The sequence below is a fragment of the Gracilinanus agilis genome, chromosome 1 (assembly GCF_016433145.1).
Source record: "Gracilinanus agilis isolate LMUSP501 chromosome 1, AgileGrace, whole genome shotgun sequence".
Classification (NCBI taxonomy): domain Eukaryota; kingdom Metazoa; phylum Chordata; class Mammalia; order Didelphimorphia; family Didelphidae; genus Gracilinanus; species Gracilinanus agilis.
In genome coordinates, this window is record NC_058130.1 from 733,436,339 (window position 1) to 733,453,971 (window position 17,633).

Here is a 17,633-nt window from a genome sequence, read left to right on the forward strand (position 1 = left end):
ACATATATATATATATATATAGTAACTGGAGACATCAATATCTCTTTCTCAATTTTAGATTTCTAACAGAAAGATAAAGAAAAAGACTCAGGACATCTTCTAAAATGTTGAGATCTCTTTATCATCTCTGATAATCTGATAAGGACAGATTGATAAGGAAATAATGGGACAGGAAGATCTTTTACCTCATGCTTCCAGCTCTGGCTCCAGAAGCATGGAGTTTATTATATGTATTTCAAGACTCATTTCACACAAAAGAACCCCCCCAAAACTTTGCAGAAGTTACAAATTATGTCATATCAAAACACAAAACATTGGCTTCAGAATAGACCAAGGCCAAGGCTGAATTTTTACTGGGTTCTTATCAGGAAGCCAAGTTGGGGAGTATCCCTCTCAGGGTCGAATTGCCCCCACTAAGATTTTGGCCTTGGCTATACCAAGCAGCAGCATTTCTGGTCAAAGGGGAACAGTGTTAACCCTTTAAATTCAGGTTTGCCAGGAACTTAAAGCTTTTCAATAAGGCCACAATACTTTTTGACAAGAAATCACAAGGATCACAAAAGGGGTCAAAAGAGGAATCTTAGATTTTTGTCTATTCTCTCATTGGCTTCCCACACTAAAAGGGACAGCAAAAAAAACCCACAACACCTTTCTCAATATCACATAGAATTTTACAAAAACTAAACCATATACAAGGGCACAGAGATATTGCAAACAAATGCAAAAAGTTAAAGTAGTTGATACATCCTATTCAAAGCAGAAAATAAAAATATTCATTTAGTTCAGGGACTCCAAATAAAAGAATTAAGCCCCCAAAAGAGATTTAGTAGTGAAATCCTAAGTAATTAATGAGTCAAAGAACAAATCGTAGAAACAATAATTATGTAAAAGAAAATTATAATGATGAAACATCATGTCATAATTTTGGGGATACAGATAAAGCAGTTCTCTTACAGGGAAATCATATTCTTACAAACATACAATGACAAAATAGAAAAAGAGAATATTAATGAACTGAATATGCATTTAAAATTAGAAACCCAACAAATAAGCAAACTTAAAACAAGCACAGAAGAGGAGATATTGTATGTTAGAGGGGAAATAGATAAACTGGAACAAAAAACAACATTGAAATAATAAGTAAAACTAAAAGTTAGTTCTTGAAAAGACTAATCATTATGCTTCAAATGAAGTAAAAAAACAAAACAAAACAGGTAACAATCCATCTCAGCCAAAGCAAAAATAGATCTAATTAAAAGTGATAGGCAAGGAAACTACACCTTGTTTTTAAAAGGCGCCACAACAATGAAGTAATTTCAATACTAAACATATACGCACCAAATGACATAGCATTCAAATTCTTAAAGGAAAAGTTAAGTGAGTTACAGGAGGAAATAGATAATAAAACTACACTAGTGGGAGATCTCAGCTTTCCCCTTTCTTCTTTTTGGTGGTGTTGTTGTTCATCCATTCTTGTGTCTGCCTTTTTGTGGACTCATGGACCATAGCATGGCAGGCTCTTCTAACCTCCATTATCTCTTGAAGTCTGTCCAAGTTCATGTTCATTGTTTCCATAACATTGTATATCCTTTTCATCCTCTGCCATCCCTTTTCTTTTGCCTTCAATCTTTCCCAGCATTACGGTCATTTCCAGTGAGTCTTGACTTCTCATTATATGGTCAAAAAAGGTAGCTTTAGTTTCAGTATTTGACCTTCCAGTGAATAGCCTGTGTTAATTTCTTTAAGTATTGACTGATTTGATCTCCTTGTCCAAGAGACTCCTTGTCCAAGAGAGCTCTACAATTCAAAAACATCAATTCTGCAGCACTCAGTTTTCATTATAGTTCAGCAATCTAGCCAAAAATTAAATAATAAAGACGTTAAGATGAATAAAATTTTAGAAAAGTTAAATATGATAGACTCCTAGAGAATACAGAATGGGAATAGAAAGAGAATATCATTTTTTCTCATTACACCTACCATATATTTGACCATATAATTATTAGGGCATGAAAACCTTACAACCAAATACAGATAATCAGAAATATTAAATGCATCCCTTTTGGACCATGAGACAATAAAAATAACATTTAACAAAGGGCCGTGAATACATAGATTGGAAATTAATTGGAAGTTAAATTATCCAATCCTAAAGAATGTGTGGATCAAAGAACAAATCATATAAACAATCAATAATTTCATTAAAGAAAATGATAAAAATGAGACAAACCAAAATTTATGAGATGCAGCCAAAACAGTATTTAAAGGAAAATTTATACCTCTAAATGCTTCCATCAACTAAATAGAGAAAGAATAGATCAATTATTGAGGCATAGAACTAAAAAAAAAAAACTAGAAAGAGAGCAAATTAAAAATATCTGATTAAATCCTGAATTGGAAATCTTGAATATCAAAGGAGAGATTAATAAAATCAAAAGTAAGAAAATTATTGAATTTATAAATAAAAATGAGAGCTGGTTTTTTTTTTTTGGTGGTGAGGGGAGAACCAATGAAATAGATAAACTATTGGTTAATTTGATTTTAAAAAAGAAAGGAAAATCAAATTACCAGTATCAAAAAGGAAAATGGGGAATTCATCACTAGTAAAGGGAAAATTAAAGCAATTAATAGGAGTTATTTGCCAAATTATATAACAATAAATCTGACAATCTAAGTGAAATGGATGAATATTTATAAAAACATAAATTACCTAAATTAACAGAAGAGGAAATAGAATAAAAACAATACCATCTTAGAAAAAGAAATTGAATAAGCCATCAATGAATAAAAAAAGCAACCCAAGACAGATGGATTCACAAATGAATTGTGTCAAACATTTAAAGAATAATTAATTCCAACATTGTATAAACTATTTGGAATAATAGACAAAGAAGGAAGTATAACAAATTTCTTTTATGACACAAATATGGTGCTAATTCCAAAACTAAGGCGACACAGAAAAGAACATTTATAGACCAATTTCCCTAATTAATAAGATGTAAAAAATTTAAATATAAAACTAGCAAGGAGATTATAACACTATATCACAAAGATCATACACTCTGAGGAGTTGGGATTTTCCCATTCATTCATTTATTTATTTTAACCCCTTACCTTCCATCTTAGAATCAATACTATGTATTGGTTCCAAGGCAGAAGAATGGTAAGGATTAGGCAATGGGGGCTAAGTTACTTGCCCAGGGTCACACAGCTAGGAAGTGTTTGAGGACAGATTTGAACCCAGGACTTCCCATCTCTGGGCCTGACTCTTGATGAACTGAGCCATCTAGCTGCCCCCAGGAGTTGGGATTTATACTAGGAATGCAGAGCTGGTTCAATATTAGGAAAACTATTAGCATAATTGACTATATCAATAACAAAACCAACAAAAATCATACAATTCTTTCAATAGATCAAAAAAAGCTTTTGACAAAACACAACACTCATTCCTATCAAAAACTCTAGAAAACATAGAAATAAATGGAGCTTTCTTTAAAATAAATAGTATTTGTCTAAAACCAACAGCAAGTATTATTTATAATAGAGATAAGCTGGAAGCCTTCCCAGTACAATCAGGGGTGAAGCAAGGATGCCATTATCACCACTATTATTTAACATTGTACTAGAAATGCTAGCTATAGCATTGAGATAAGAAAAAATAAAATTATCACTCTTTGCAGCTGATATAGTATACTTGGAGAATCTCAGAGAATCAACTAAAAAACTAGTTAAAATTACTAACAACTTTAGCAAAGTTGCAGTATATAAAATAAACCAACATAAATCACCAGCATTTCTATATATTACCAACAAGGTCCAGCAGCAAGAGATGGAAAAACAAATTCCATTTAAAATAACTATAGGTGAAAAATAAAATAATTATAAACGATATAAAATACTTGCCAAGACAAACCCAGGAACTATAATGCATACAATTACAAAACACTTTTCATATGAATAAAGTTAGATCTAAACACCTGGAAAAATATTAATTGCTCATTGGTAGGCTGAGTCAATATAATGCGAATAACAATTGTACCTAAATATATTTATTCAGTGCTGTGCCAATCAGACTACCAAAAATTATTTCATAGAGCTAGAAAAATAAAATTAATCTGGAAGAATAAAGGTCAAGAATATCAAGAAAATTGATGGAGGAAAAAAAAATGAAGAAAGGTAACAGTTACACCAGATCTCAAACTGTATTATAAAGTGATAATCCTCAAAACAATCTAACACTGACTAAGAAATAGAGTGGTTGAATCAGTGAAATAGACTAGGTACACAATATGCAGGAGGAAATGACTAAAGTAATCTTATGTTTGATAAACATAAAGATCCAAACTTTTGGAATAAGAACTCACTATTTGATAAAAACTGCTAGGAAAACTGGAAAGTCTTTTGGCAGAAACTAATTATAGATCAACGTCTTACACTGCATACCAAGATAAGGTCATAATAGGTACTTTTTTTAGACATGAAGGGGATACCATAAGCAAATTAGGGGAGCATGGAATAGTTTACCTGTCAGATTTATGGATAAGAGAAGCAAACAAAAGATAGTATTACAGGATGTAAAATTTTGATTACATTAAATATAAAAGTTTTTTCACAAACAAAACCAAAATAGCCAAGATTAGAAGAAAAGCAGAGAACTGGGGGGGAAAAGAGATCTAAAAAAAAAAAAAGGACCTATTCATACAAAAATATTTATAGTTGTTTTTTTTTGTGGTATCAAAATATTGATAATTGAGGAAATATTCATCATGGCTGAACAAATTATAGTATATGATTCTAATGGATTATTGTGCTATAAGAAATGATGAGCAGGATAATTTCAGATAAACCTGAAAAGAATTGCATGAATTGATGCAAAGTGAAGTGAGCAGACCTAGGAGAACATCATACACAGTAACAGCCATACTGTACAATGACTTAGCTGTTTTGGGCAATACAAAGACCCAAGAAAATTCCAAAAGACTCATGATGAAAAATGCTATCTACCTCCAGAGAAAAAACTGATTCTGAATGCAGATCGAAACATACTGTTTGTTTTTTTTAATTCTATTTTTTTTTGGTCTGTGTTTTGCTTCCCAACATGATTAATATGGAAATATATTTTGCAGAATGACAAATATATAATCCTTATCAAATTGCTTGCCTTCTCAAAGAGTGGGGAAAAGAAAGGGGGGAGAGAATTTTGAACTCAAAATTATTAAAAAGAACAAAGGCTAAGAATTTAATATCATGAAAATCATCTATATAAAACTAAAGCAAGCATCATACACAATGGGTACATATTAGAACCTTTTCAAATAAATATCAGTATGAGGTAAGGATGCCCACTCTCCCAATTTTTATTTAGTATAGTTCTGAAAATGCTAGCAATAGCAATAAGACAGGAGAAATGAATTAAAAGCATAAATATAAGTAAAGAAGAGATAAAATGTATTATCATGCAAAACATATTTCCGTATTATTCATTTTTTGTAAGCAAATTTATCTTATAAAACCAAAACTCCAAATCAAATACTCAAATAGACAAGTGATAAATCATATATCTTGTGCTTCCTAAAGAAATAAAGAACAAATTAAAAAGCTGGAGGAATTTTCAATGCTCATGGCTAGGCTGTGCTAATATAATAAAAATAGCAATTTTACCAAAATGAATTTATACTTTTAATGCTATATCATTCAAATTACCAAAAGGATATTCTGTTGATCTTGATAAAATAAAGACAAAGTTTTTTTGGAAAACCAAAAGATCTAGAATATCAGGAGAAGTGATGAAAAGAAAAAGATAGCCAGATAATGGCACTTCTAGACTTCAGACTATTTTAAAAGCCAAATAGTCTTCAAATCTGATATTGGCTAAAGAAAAGAGAGAGGTTGATGGAACAGACTAAATAAGAAAGATTCAGAAACAATAGAATTTAATAACCTAGTGTTGGACAAAATGGAAAACTTAAATTATCTAGGGAAAAATCCCTTATTTTATAAAAGCTGCTGGGAAAACTGAAAAGCAATCTAGCAGAAGTTAGGCTTAGAGCAAGACTTTACATCATATTCCACAAAACAATCTAAATGTATATATACATATATATGCATATATATGCATATATATAACTTTAATATTAAAGATCATACTTTAAAAAAAATTAAAAGAGGAGGTAGCTAAGTGGCTCAGTGTAGGGGGTGAGGGGGTGCTGGGTTCAAATCTAACTTCAGATATTTCCTAGCTGTGTGACTCTAGGCAACTCACTTAACCCTCATTGCCTAGACCTTACCATTCTTCTTTTTTAAATCAAATTAAGATATTTCATTTCCCCAAATATATGTAATAATAATTTTTGACGTTTTCCAAAATTATAAAATTCAAACCATCTCTCTCTTTTTCTTCCTTCTCCTTTGAGATGGTAGGCAATTTGCTCTGGGCCATATGTGTATTAGAATGCAAAACACACTTCCATATTGTAAGAGCACATTCATACACAACCAAAATTCCAAAATAAAACTGTAAATACATTGATCTTCTGCCTTGGAATCAATACACAGTGTTGATTCTAAGATGAAATGTAAGGGTTAAAAAAAAAGTTAGAAGAGATAAAGATCATATACCTCTCATAGTTATAGATGCAGGATGAATTCTTAAAAAATATTTTTTAAATTTTTTCAGTTGCATGTAGAAATAATTTTTGACAATTAATTTCTGACATTTTAGGATTCAGATTTTCTCTCTCTCCCTTCCCTTCCCCCCCTCTTCCTAAGGCAGTAAATAGTTTGATATAGGTTATAGCAATGCCTTCATGCAATACATATTTCCATATTGCTCATGTCATGATAGAAGACACATATTACATATATAGTAGAAATCTCATGAAGGAAATAAAGTGGAAGATGATGTGCTTTGAAGGTAATCAGACTCCACTGGTTCCTTCTTTGGCTGTGAATAGAATTTTTCATCATGGGTCTCTTGTGATTATCTTGGAAACTTGCTTTGCTGATAATGATTTAGCAGGATGTATTCTTTTTTTTTAAAGTATATTTAATTAATTAATTAATTTTGAATTTTTTTCCCCATGGTTCCTTGTTTCATGTTCCATGATTCATATTCTTTCCCTCCCCTCCTCCCACCCCCTCCCATAGCCGACACACAATTCCACTGGGTTTTACATGTGTCATTGATCAAGACTTATTTCCATATTATTAATATTTGCATTAGGGTGATCGTTTAGTGTCTACATCTCTAATCATATCCCCATTGAACCATGTGATCAAGCAGTTGTTTTTCTTCTGTATTTCTGCTCCCACAGTTCTTTCTCTGGATGAGGATAGCATCTTTCTCATAAGCCCCTCAGAATTATCCTGGATCATTGCATTGCTGCTAGTAGAGAAGTCCATTACATTTGATTGTGACACAGTGTAACTATCTCTGTGTACAGCATTCTCCTGGTTCTGCTCCTTTCACTCTAGCAGGATATATTCTTAACCAAACAATTGAGAGAAGTAATTATAAAAGATAAAATAAGCAACTTGGATTACTTGAAACTGAAAATCTTCTACCCAGATAAGATGAATGAATATTAGATAGGAAGGGAAGTGTTTGAATGGGGGGAAAATCTTTGTATCACATTTTTCTGATAAGGGTTTGGGATTTAAGATATACAAATAATTAATAAATATGTATAAGACAACCTGAGCAAAGAAACTACAGTACTCTCTTACCCCTCAAATCCAATCTGTTGCCAAGTCCTGTCAATTTCACCTTTGCAATATCTCTCCCAATACCCCTCTTTCCTCTTTCACTGTCACCACTCTGGAGGAGGCATCCTTATCCCCTCAAACCTTGAGTATTGCAATAGTCTACTGGTGGGCCTGCCTACCTCAAGTCTCTCCTCATGCCGGTCCATCTTCCACTCTGTTGTCAAGATGATTTAACTAAAGTATAGTTATGACCATATCACCTTCCCTATTGTAAAAAAGATGGAGGCACCAGGGATGTTAAAATATATTCTAAATGGTTGTGGGTACACATACACTAGGTTGAAGGAGAGACAGGACCAGGATGGGGAGACCTGAGAACACAGCAAGCTGCTCCTAACTGACAAAAATGGCTGTTGGCCAACTGTCACCACTAGGACAGAGTCTTAGAAACCCGCAGGCAAGGTAAAAGGTTTTAACAGGTTTAATTATGTTCAACTGAAAGGTGGGATAGGGGATTCTACTCTAAAACTTAAATGGCAAAACCACAGGGCAAGGGGAGGACTTCTCTACTCTAATCTTAGTGATCTAAGCAGGCAGAGCCCAAAGGAGCAGTAATGGAGTCACTGGGAGGGTTGCTTCAAACCTGCTTCCAGCCAGGCTTGACCAGCACAGCTAAGGGCTGAGGGTGGCTTTGGGGTTCTCACGGTAATCCACAGATGATCACAGGATGTCAAAAGCCAAGATGGTCCAAGGTATCCAAGTAGAGAGGGTGTGCTTGAGATGCTGTCCACCAGATCCCAAACTCCTCCTCCCCTTGGTGCTGCTCTGTAGTTCTTGTCCACTGGTTAGAAACCAGCACCACTCAGGATCCCAGGGAAATCAGGATGCAGGTTGTCCTTTACTCTGAGATCTCCCAGGGCTAACAACAGTTTGTGCCAACCACTAATGGAGTCTCTCTCAGGGCACATGCCACTTCCTGCTCCTTCATTCCATCTTGGAATGCTCCAGCCCTTCCTGCTAGGTCAACCTTAATCCTTAATTAATTACTAACTAATCTTCCTCACAACACTATTTAATAAAATTTAATGGCTCCCTATAACCTCCAGGATCAAATATAAAATCCTTTTTGGTGTATAAAGCCCATTTTCTTAACTTGCTAATTTTCTTACATCTTATAATCCCCAAACTCCACATACTGTATGATCCAGTGACATTGGCCTCCTCATTTTTCCTGAAACAAGGTACACCATCTCTGGCTTCCTTCATTTCCAAGCCTGCACTGAGGGAGTGTCAGTGTCAAAGGAGACAAGCGGGCATGTGTGAGAGATACTAAGGCAAAAAGAAAGGGGTTTTCAGTAGATTGGAGATGGAAGTTGAGAGAGAGAATGAGGAATGGAAGAGTACTCCTAGGTTGTGAGCCTGGGAAGATGGTGATACCCCCAATAATAATAAAGAACTTAGTGTGGGAAAGTGGGAGGGAGACAATTGGGATTTTATAACTTCAGAAAACGTATGTTTACAATGGACTTCTCTACTAGCAGCAATGCAAGGATCCAGAGCAAGGCTGAGGGACTTGCAAGAAAGAAAATTAGCCACATTCAGAGGAAGAACTGTGGGAGGGAAAACACAGAGGAAAAACAACTACTTGAACACATGGGCTGATGGGGATATTATTGGGGATGTAGACACTAAATGATAACTCTCAATAACATGGAATTAGGTCTTAATCAATGATACATGTAAAATCCAGTGGAATTGTGCATTGGCTAAGGGGGGTTAGGGAGGTTTGGGGGAGAGGGAAAGAATATGAAACATGTAACTATGGGAAAATATTTTAAAAAAGAAAAGAAAACATGTTTAAAATTACTATTACATGTAATTGAGAAAATAAAATGTCTTTTAAAAATAATAGAGAAGGTAGGAAGTGGAGAAAGAAAATTAGTTTGATTTTAGATGTGTCGAGTTAAAGATGTTTGTTCATTCTCTCCAATAGTTGGAGATGTGAGTCTGGGAATTAGGGTTGGATAAACATATCTGAAAATTATCAGCATAGAGATAATAATTAAATCCATGCAGACCAATGAACAAAATAGTAGAGATGATGAAGAAAAATAAAAGAAGAGAAGAAAAGGGTCCCAAACTAGAATGTTGGCAGACAAGGTGAGGGTCACCTTGATGAAGAGGCAAATGCAAAAGAAATCGAGAAAGAATGGTCACAGGAAGGTAGGAGAACCAGAGGGTGATCAACAGTGCTAAGGGCTGAGGAAAGAACAAGAAGGGTCAGGACTGAGGAAAGGGCATTAGATTTAGTGGTTGAGATATCATTAGAACTTTTGAGAAAACAGTTTCAATTGAATGATGGTCAGTAGTCAAAGCTGAATAAATAAAGAGATGAAAGTTAAGTAAAGATATCCACTTACCTTTTTTTGCTCTTTTGCTTTTATGTTTTCCATTCCATTGATTGGTTTAACAATGATGGCAAGATTCTTAACAAATTTCTTAGGAAAGCTCTCAAATCCTAGGAAAGTCTTGCACTAGTAAATTCTTTGGAAAGAGCAATTTCCTCTAGGTCTGGTTCTTCCTTGACAAAAAAATGTTATGGCTTTAATTAAATTACTAATTTTTATTATCATATCAGTCTTTATCATTCTTAATCATAACAGAAGCTCTCCAAAAATGACACCTGTCAGCTGACCACTTGAGACAAGTTCCTTCCAGGCAACCCAATCATTTTGTTAATATTTCCTCATTTTCACCAGAGTTTGTCTAAGGTCAAGGTTAAGTAAAGATATCCACTTACCTTTTTTTGCTCTTTTGCTTTTATGTTTTCCATTCCATTGATTGGTTTAACAATGATGGCAAAATTCTTAACAAATTTCTTAGGAAAGCTCTCAAATCCTAGGAAAGTCTTGCACTAGTAAATTCTTTGGAAAGAGCAATTTCCTCTAGGTCTGGTTCTTCCTTGACAAAAAAATGTTATGGCTTTAATTAAATTACTAATTTCTATTATCATATCAGTCTTTATCATTCTTAATCGTAACAGAAGCTCTCCAAAAATGACACCTGTCAGCTGACCACTTGAGACAAGTTCCTTCCAGGCAACCCAATCATTTTGTTAATATTTCTTCATTTTCACCAGAGTTTGTCTAAGGTCAAGGAAGTCATCTGGGCATACCAACACATTCATGAAGTTTATGATTCAAACCACTTTCTCCATAATCCTTTGAAAACTGGTATTCCAAGATTCGTTGGAACATAGGCTCAACTTGGTAGTCAGGCTGATGAAGGCTATCCTCAACTAATCTTCTTATATCCTTGGGATCTCATAGCATTCCCTGAATAAGCCCAATACTCAAAACCCCATATTGCCTTGCAACTGGTCAAGGAGCCAGTGTAGGTACACTTTGGTTCTCTTGTCCAATAGTCTACATAAACCCAAATCTACAAAAGTCTTTGACCCATCAACATGGGGGATGAAGAAAGGCCATAGGACTCTGTGAAGATACTGTTGATGAACAATGCTTTTAAGTGGCTTCTGAGAGCTTCCATTTCTGAGAGAATAATCTTTCCAGATCATTCTGGAAATCCTAAGAGAGAATCCTTTCCTTCAAATGATCTCTCCATTCTTCAGGCCTAGAGACAGCTCAGTGATAGAGTAGATAGAGTGCTAGGCTGGAATCAGGAAGATTGGGGTTCAAATCTAGTCTTAGACATTTGCTAGCTGTGTGACCCTGGTTTGCTTCAAATTCCTCCTTTGTATAATAGAGATAACAATAGCAACTATCTCCTAGAGTTGTTGTGAGGATCCAATAAGACCAGAGGGCATGGATAATCAAGGTTTCTGTGTGTTATGTTAAGTTATTCTCTGAAATATTCTCCTAATATCTTGGGCAATGGGAAGCTCAATCCTTAGAACATATAGGAGGAAAGGTTTTTCTATTGGAAGATGTTATAGCTCCAAAGCTGTGTTCAAGTGAGGAAATTGAACTGTAATGGACTTCTGGGTAGGGGATGGACATTGGGCTTTCTCTTATCCAGACTTCACATAGAGCTATAAGTTTATAGTCTTACTATTGCTTCTAACCCTATTGGGTCTAGATTTTGTCATCTTAAATGAAGGAATTTTGAAGGTATAATGGACAAGTCTGCTCCCTTGTAAGCTTCAGAAGGTTGGAGAAACACCAAGGACACAGGAACTGGAGTTCATACCTGGGTTTGCTAATAACCAAGGCAGGTGAGGAGTCAATGAAGCCTCAAGGAAATGACCATTGGTTGGAGGAAGCTAGGTAGCTCAGTGGATACAGAGCCAGGTCTAAATACAGGTGGTACTATTTCAAGTCTGGCCTTCAATAATTCCTAGCTGTGTGACCCTGGGCAAGTCATTTAACCCCAACTGCCTAGCCCTTATGACTTTTCTGTCTTGGAATCAATACACAGTGTTGATTCTAAGACAGAAGATAAGGGTTAAAAAAAGAATTGACTTTTGGGATCCAATAGGACATACAGTAGCAAAGACATCATGCTCTGCAATAAGAGGGCAACAGGTCTAGTAGTTGTACTATATTTGGAAGCAAATTTGATGGAGCAAATGTTTTGTTGCTGTTTTAAGTGTGATCATATTTTCCCCAGGGACTGAGGTGACAGAGAGGATAACATAGCCTCAGTTCTAGGGAGTTATGTGTCTAGTCTATTCTTGCTACATCTTGTCCGTAAATATCCCTTTGTAAAAGCTAAATGATGTTAATTAATTAAATGATATTGGGGTGCTAATTGTTGAATGAATCATTTAAATTAAGGAATGTTAACTGGTAATTATGTTCTATTGGGGAGAACACACTGGAATAGGGAGGGACTCAAGCCAGTAATATTAAAAAAACAAACCAAACCAAACCAACTCTCCAAACCACTTAAGATTATTCTTGGAAATCTAGGGGCAAGGACTCAATTCAACAGTATGAGTGGGAAGTGGGTTAAGGACTCCCAGAGTTTACATCATTATATATGAGTCAGCTGGAATTGGTTGAAATCAACGCTAATATACAAGGGATGTTCACTGGGTTTGGACACACTAGAACCAAATAGTCCACTTTCTTGCAGATACCCATGACTTCTTTTTTTGTTTTTTCTTTTATACCCTTACTTTCCATCTTAGAGTCAATACTGTGCATTAGTTCCAAGGCAGAAGTGCAGTAAGGAATATACAGAAAGGAAAGCAAGCAAGCAAGCAAGGAAGGAAGGAAGGAAGGAAGGAAGGAAGGAAGGAAGGAAGGAAGGAAGGAAGAGAAAGAAAGAGAGAAAGAAAGAAAGAGAGAAAGAAAGAAAGAGAGAAATAAAGAGAGAAAGAGAGAAAGAAAGAGAAGGAAGAAAGAAAGAAAGAAAGAGAAGAAAGAAAGAGAAGAAAGAAAGAAAGAGAAGGAAGGAAGAAGAGAAAGAAGAGAAAGAAGGAAGGAAAAGGCAAAAAATGAGCACCTCTGTTTTATTTCCTGGGCATGGCAAATTTCAAAGAGAGAAATATTGTAACCTAGTCTAGCCTTTCGAGTATGGCCAGTTTGGGTAACATGCAGACTGCTACACCCCCTACCACAAGTCTTCCCTAATTCATTATCTGTAAACATGTCTAGCCTGCTATCTTTTCAACTGCTCTCTTTCCTAACCCAGCCTGATGCCACAAAATGAAACATTGAGAAAGGAGGGATTTGCCTTCCCCTGCTTCCTCTCTTTTGTTCTATCTTTGAGAAATGGGAATCAAATGCTGGAGGTGACCCTTAGAGACAAGTGATTTGAGTCTTGGAAACTGAAGCCAGGATTACAGACACAGTGTTACAGTCAGTCAGCCCAGTATGAAAGCTCTGAGAAGCCATGATTCCTGGAACTCAAGCCCAAGGGGGTTTTGGACTCAGAAGTAGGTCTGTGCTTTATAGGAACCAAACTAAACTATCCCTTAATTCCTTTCCCTTCTTCAGAGAATGAGGATTAGGTCTGGAACAAGCAGACCCTGCCCTTAAAGAGTATACTCCTGCCCTATAAATACAAAATAAGTAGGAGGTTGATGAGTGGAGAAGTACTGACAAGCTGGGGAGAACTGGACATTAGGAAATACCTCATCTAAGGGATGAAGAGCTGAGACTTGAATAAAGCTTCATATTTGTAGAGGCAGAGGGGAGGAAGAAAAGCCTTTGGGGCAGGAAGAAGGCTATCAGGTACCCCCTTAGTTGGAATGTAGAGTATATTCTTTTTATTTTTTTAGAATTTTCCCATGGTTACATGATTCATGATCCACCTCTGCCCTCCTCTCCCCTCTCAAAGCTGACAAGCAGTTCTACTGGGTTATACATGTATCATTGTTCAAACCCTATTTCCATGATATTCATATTTGCAGTAGAGCAATCCTTTAACATCAAAACCTTAATCACATCCCTATCGCACTATGTGATTGATCATATATTTTTCAAATACATTTCTGGTTCCATAGTTCTTTCTCTGAATGTGGATAGCGTTCTTTCTCCTAAGTTCCTCTGGATTGTCCTGGGTCATTGTATTGCTGCTACTGCTAGTAGAAAAGTCTGTTATGGAATGTAGGGTGTTTTGAGCAGAGTAAAGAGAAGGTAGTCTGGAAAGACTGGAGTTCCTAGGAAGACTTAATAAGAACTTTTAAGTGAAGTGAGAAGAAACCTGGTATAACACAATAATATTGTAGTAATATTATAATGATCAACTGTGAAATCTTTGGCTGCTCTGACCAATACAATGATCCACAACAATTCTAGAGGGCCCATGATGAAAAATACTACCCATCTCCAGAGAAAGAACTGATGAACTTTGATTATAAAATGATGCATTTTTTCACTTTATTTTTCTGGATTTTTTTTTCTTTTTTAGCAACATAGCCAATATAGACATTTGTTTTATGTGATTTCACATGAATAATTGACATATTGCTTGCCTTCTCAGTGGGTAGGGGAGGGAGAGAAATTTAGAACTCAAAAATTAAAAAATATCAATATTAATGATAAAAAATAAGTTGGAGCCAAATTGTTAAGAGATTTAAATACCACTAAAAAATCTTCCTCCTCCTCTTCTCCTTCTTCCTATTAGTGGTATTGCTGGATCAAAATAAAGAGCATGCACATTTTTTATAACCCTTTGGGCATAGTTCTAAATTGCTCTCCAAAATGTTTAGATCATTTCACAACCCCACTTGTAGTGCTTTAGTGTCCCAATGTTCCCACATCTCTTCCAATATTTGTCATCTTCCTTTTCTATAACATTAGCCAATCTGATAGGCATAAGGTGGTACCTCAGATTTATTTTAATTTCCCTTATCACTTCCCTTAACATTCCTTTATCAAAAATGATTTGGAGCATTTTTGATATGACTAATATAGCTTTGGATTCTTTCCATTTCTATTTTACTCTTTGGTTCTAGGATATCAGAACAGTTTTTCCTGATATTTTCTTCTAATATGATGGTTAAGCTCTCTCTCTCTCTCTCTCTCTCTCTCTCTCTCTCTCTCTCTCTCTCTCTCTCTTTATCATGGCTTTCAGGTAGTCCAGTAATTCCTAAATTATCTCTCCTTAATCTATTTTCCAGGTCAGATGTTTTTCCAATGAGATATTTCCAATTTCTTTTGTTTTATTGTTTCATTGTTTCTCAATTTCTCATGGGATCATTAGCTTCCACTTGCCCAATTCTAATTTTTAAGGAATTATTTTCTCTAATGAACTTTTGTATCTCCTTTCTCATTTGGTCAATTCTACTTTTTAAAAAGTTCTTCTCTTCAGTGAATTTTTGTGCCCCCTTTACCATTTGGCCTATTCCATTTTTTAAAGTGTTATTTTTTTCAGTATATTTTTGTGTCTTCTTTACCAAGCTAAGAACTCTTCCCTTTTTTATATTTTCTTTTCCCCAATTATGTATAAAAACAATTTTAAGCATTTATTTTCTAAAATTTTGAGTTCTAAATTTTCTCTCCCTCCATCCCCTCCCCACTTCCTGGAGTGGTAAGCAATTTAATATTGGTTATACATACATGATCATACAAAACATGTTTTTTATATTAGTCATGTCACAGAGGAAGACACATATATTTTTTAATGAATAAAATAAAGTGAAAAACAGTATGCTTCAAATTGCATTTAGACTCCAGCAGTTCTTTCTCTAGAGGTAGATAGCATTTTTCATTATGAATCCTTTGGAGTTCTCATGGATCATTATATTCCTGAGAATAGATAAATCACTCACAGTTGATAATTGTATAATATTGTCATTACTATATACTTAGTAATGTCTTAGTCCTTCTCACTTCCTTTTGCAAGTTTGTATAAATGTTGACTCTTTTTTCATTATTTTCTTTCAACTCTCACTTCTTTTCTCAGTTTTTCTTCCACCTCTTATATTTGGTTTTTTAAATGCTTTTTGATCTCTTACAGAAATTCTTTCTGGACCTGAGACCAATTCACATTTTTCTTTAAACCTTTGGCTGTGCCCATTTTGGCTTTGTTGTCTTCTTCTGAATTTGCGTTTTTATCTTCCCTGTCACTGTAGTAACTTTCTGAGGTCAAGTTATTTTTTTTGTTGTTTGCTCATTTTCCAGGTTATTTCTTTTAACTTCATGTTAATGTTGGACTCTGCTCCAGGAGTGGAGGGAGCACTGTCCTAAGCTTCAAGTTTTTTGTGCCGATGTTTTCAGAGCTATCTTTTGGTGTTTATAAGTTTTTAGTTCTTTTAGGGTGATATGATCTAAGGAGAGGTGTGGTCACTGCTCTCCTGGCCTGAATTTTTGTCTGTGAACAACCATAAACAATATTTTCCTGAAAGTGTCACTAGGATTTCCACACTCTTGTGTACTAGTGCTCCTCCTTATCCTGGAAACTAGAACCAAGTATGGGTAATGCAGCAGAGTCCTACACTCTGCCAGCAAAGGGTTCCCTGTGATCTCCTTCTGACCAGTTGTCCAATTCCCTTACCATATATGGGCTGAGATCTCTGGAAGCTGCTAAAGCCTATCTATTTGCCCCCAAAGCCTGTTGCTAACTTGCCCTGGAGTGGTCTGTACTGGTGTAGCCTGATGCTGGACTGAACTCTACTCATATCCTATTGAAACAGACCTTTCCTTCCATTCTAGGTTGTCTTGAGTATGGATCTGAAAAAATATGCAATTACCAAAGTAGTTATAATAGCAGGTCTTTAAATGAGGCAAGGAGATTATAATCAAGAAAACTGTATTGAACCATTGAGCTGGGATTAAAATCTAGGGACCTGATGGTGAACCTATGACACACATGTCAGCATTGACATGTGTAGCCATTTTCGATGACACATGTCTGCATGTGGCTGCATACAGAGAAGTATGGGGCCGCATGCCAAGGACGAAACATTTACTGTAGTGTAGTGTAAGTTAAATAATATCAAGACCAACAAAAGAAACCAAATGAAAGATGAACAAAGAAGACACTAAGCAGGTAAGTTAAATAATTAGTTTTTGGTTTATTAAATACAGTTATATATTACAGTTACATATTTTTGTTATTTAAACTATAAATATCATGAAATTACGGTTTTTTCCTCAAAGTGACACACCACCTGAGTTATACTTGTTTTTTTTGGCAAATTTTGACACACCAAGCTCAAAAGGTTACCCATCACTGATCTAGAGAGACACACTGAGTCACAGCACTGGGAGTTCCCCTGAACTATAAAAAGAGAGGTGCTTAAATAATCTTTTGAAAAAGGGGAAGGGGCAAAACCTGACTTACTTGAGTCCACAAAAGATTGGGGAAGATGCAGTAGACAGAGGCTAGGGTGGCTGGATGTGGGCCTCTGACTTTTCAGATTTGCTTGTCTCCTTTCAAATTCAGACCTCCAGGCATAGGGATATTTTCTGAGAACTCTGCAAGACAGTTCATAGTCAGTTTAGTCAATTCATTCT